The following is a 3,975-nucleotide window of genomic DNA, read 5'->3' as shown; positions in this document are numbered from 1 at the left end:
AAGAAAAACGCCAGCGGGGGTGCGGCCAACTCCAACAATGCTCACCCCCCCCCTCCGCGGCATCTGGTCCGTGGATCTGCTTCAACCCGTACACCGGCCAGACCCAGCAGATGCAGGCCACCTGGCGCCCCTACGCCGCCCCGGCTCCTCCTGCCGGGGGCGCTGGCCTCCTTGGGCCAGCCCCGCGGCCTGCCGCACCAGCACCGCTGCCCCGTCAGTCCACCTGGGTGCCCCCAGGACAGGTCGCTTACACGACCCAGCTGGCACCGCTGCACGGTCAGGCCTGGGGCACCAACCCACCTCCACCTGCGGCGCCGTACAACTCCAGCCCGGCATGGGACTGCTCCGCCCTCGTTGCCGCCCTGAACGCCACTGCCGGCTCACCAGCCGCCGGCCCTTCTACACCCAGCGCCTAGGTCATGGACTCTGGCGCCACCTCGCATATGGTCTCCAACCCTGGTATACTCTCCACCTCATCATACCCTCCCCCTCCACTCCGTGTCACCGTTGGCAATGGCGATCCCCTTCCCATCACCGCCACCGGCCACGTTACTCTCCGCACACCTAGCCACACTTTCCATCTCAACAATGTTCTAGTTGTTCCCAATATTATCAAAAATCTTCTTTCTACTCGTCAGTTTACCATTGATAACTCGGTTTGTGTTGAATATGACCCGTGTGGTTTTTCTATTAAGGATCTTCACACTCGGCGCGAGATTATTCGCTGCAGTAGCCCCGGTCCGCTCTACGAGTTCTCTGCCAACACCAACACCACCACCTCGCTGTTTGGACTCGTCGCCACCACCACCTCATCGGAGCTATGGCATCGTCGCTTAGGACATCCGGGTCGTGACTCTATGTCACATTTATCTTCAGAATTTGCTATACCCTGTAATAAAAACACTCAAGTGTGTCATGCATGCCAACTTGGCAAGCACGTGCGTCTACCGTTTACTAGATCATCCACTTTTTGCGTCGTCCCGTTCCAATTGCTTCATTGTGATTTGTGGACCTCACCCGTTGCTAGTAACTCCGGCTTCAAATATTATTTGGTCATTGTTGATGATTTTTCTCATTTTATGTGGACCTACCCACTCCGCCGGAAATCCGACACATGTGATCTTCTCGTTAACTTTGTCGCCTATGCACGCACACAATTCAACCTTCCGGTCGTGTCATTCCAAATAGACAACGGCACTGAGTTTGTTACCTCCACCTTTGTCGAGTTCCTTGCCCGCAATGGCATTCACCTATGAATGTCTTGCCCATATACTTCTCCTCAAAACGGCAAGGCTGAGCATGCTATTCGCACCCTCAATGACATAACCCGCACCCTCCTCTTCCAGGCTTACATGCCTCCTTCCTACTGGGCCGAGGCTCTCACTGTCGCCACCTTTCTCCTTAATCGCCGCCCTAGCCAAGCCCTGCAATTCCGCATCCCATATACCCTCCTCTACCAACAAAAACCTTCCTTCTCCGACCTTCGCGTTTTTGGGTGCTTGTGCTACCCGAACCAATCCGCAATGGCACCTCACAAACTCGCTCCACGCTCCACTGCGTGCGTGTTCCTCGGTTACCCTACCTCTCATCGCGGCTAGAGATGCCTCGACTTGTCATCACGCCGTGTCATTATCTCCCGTCACGTCATCTTTGACGAACACACCTTTCCCTTTGCTATAGATCGCACCGATGCCTCCCCGGACGATCTCGATTTTCTGCTCGACCTAGCCGCCACGCACCCGGCCCCCGCGGTCCTCGCCACCCTACCGGGCCAGCCCAGCATGGCGCCATCCTCTCCGGCCCAGCCCACCATGCATGGCCCGGCTTCCCCCACGCGCGTCATCGACGAGCCCGCCTCGCCTGCGCCCATGCCGCCTGCGTCTCCCGCCCCATCTCCTTCACCACCACCACCGCCACCCCCTCCCCCTCCCCGGCACTCCCGCAGCAGCACCGCTCCGGCCATCAACACTCACACCATGCTCACGCGCGCCAAGCGTGGCATCGTCCAGCCGATTGACAAACTCAATCTGTCGGCCGAGCACTCCGTCATCTCCCCCATTCCCAAAACTTACCGCTCCGCCCTTCAGGATCCTCTTTGGCGTGCTGCTATGTCCGAGGAGTACGCCGCTATCATTCAGAACCGCACTTGGTCTCTGGTTCCTCGCCCAGTTGGCGCTAACATTGTTTCAGGCAAATGGATCTTCAAGCACAAGTTTGGCGCCGATGGTGGTCTTGCCTGGTACAAGGCCAGGTGGGTGGTCAGTGGATTCTCTCAGCAGCCTGGTATTGACTACGACGAGACTTTCAGTCCTGTTGTCAAGCCGGCTACGATCCGCGTTGTGCTCAGCATTGCCGTCTCCCATGGTTGGCCGGTTCACCACCTGGATGTCAAGAATGTCTTCCTCCATGGCGATCTTGATGAGGTGGTTCACTATGAGCAACCGCCCGGCTTCGTCGACCCCACGCGGCCTCAGCATGTCTGCCTGCTCCACAAGTCCCTCTATGGACTTAAGCAGGCGCCCCGCGCGTGGTACCAGCGGTTCGCTCATCATGCTCATCGTCTTGGGTTCGTGGCTTCCCAGAGCGACGTGTCTCTGTTCGTGTTTCGGCACGGTACCGAGATGGCCTACCTGCTTCTCTACGTCGACGACATAATCCTCACCGCCTCCAGTGCCGGGCTTCTCCAACACATCACCGACCAGCTACACCGCGAGTTCCCCATGACCGATCTCGGGGATTTGTCTTACTTTCTCGGGATCTCGGTCTCTCGCTCTACTTCGGGGATGCTTCTCTCGCAGCGCCAGTACGCCATCGACCTTCTTCAGCGTGCCGGTATGATGGACTGCAACCCGTGTGTGACGCCCATCGACACACGTTGCAAGCTCTCTGCCGATGAGGGTCCACTCGTCACTGATGCTACTGAGTACCGGAGCTTTGCCGGGGCACTTCAGTACCTGACGCTCACCCGTCCCGACATTGCTCATGCCGTGCAGCAAGCGTGTCTCTACATGCACGCCCCTCGGAAGCCACATCTCAACCTCGTCAAGCGGATCCTTCGGTATGTTCGCAGCACTCTCGACCTCGGTCTTCAGCTTCACTCCACGCCGGCCTCCTCGCTCATCGCCTACGCCGACGCCGATTGGGCCGGCTGCCCCGACACCCGACGCTCCACCTCTGGCTACTGTGTCTATCTCGGCGACAACCTGGTGTCCTGGTCATCCAAACGCCAGGCCACGGTGTCTCGCTCCAGTGCCGAGGCAGAGTACAGAGCCGTGGCTCATGCAGTGGCTGAGTGTTGCTGGCTTCGTCAGCTTCTTCTCGAGCTTCATCGTCCCCTTCCGTCCGCGACTGTTGTCTTCTGTGATAACGTCAGTGCTGTTTATATGGCCTGCAACCCGGTTCAGCATCGCCGCACGAAGCACATCGAGATCGACATCCACTTCGTTCGTGAGAAGGTGTCTCTCGGTCAGATTCGGGTTCTTCACGTGCCGTCTTCACAGCAGTTTGCCGATATCATGACGAAGGGCTTGCCGTCTCATCTCTTCGAGGATTTTCGGTACAGTTTATGCGTTCGTAAGACGCACAAACTGCGGGGGATGTTAAAGTATGATTTTGTATAGCTATCCACGTGTATTCCGTTTGTATATGGTTGTACATATACACGTATAGGATTCTTTCTTGGTCTTCAAGACTTGTAATCTTGCTATAAATATATGAGCCGATCGCCCCTTGAGAGGCGTCTTCCCTCAAACTGATTCTCGTTTATAATGGGCTGCCCAATTAGTCTAGGTTGCTGGTGTTTGAGTATTCCTTCTCCTTGAGCATATATCTTTTGGTTCTGATGTAATGCTGGTGGATTGTTGTTGTTACTGATTCTGGTTTGTCTACTCTAGCTCAACCCAAGCGCTGTTTGAACAGCCCTAGATGATGTTGCCTCGTTTTCTTAATATAAAATGGAGGGGCAAACCTCTGTCT

Source organism: Triticum aestivum, chromosome 6B (assembly GCF_018294505.1).
Source record: "Triticum aestivum cultivar Chinese Spring chromosome 6B, IWGSC CS RefSeq v2.1, whole genome shotgun sequence".
NCBI lineage: Eukaryota > Viridiplantae > Streptophyta > Magnoliopsida > Poales > Poaceae > Triticum > Triticum aestivum.
This window is presented reverse-complemented; position numbering follows the sequence as displayed.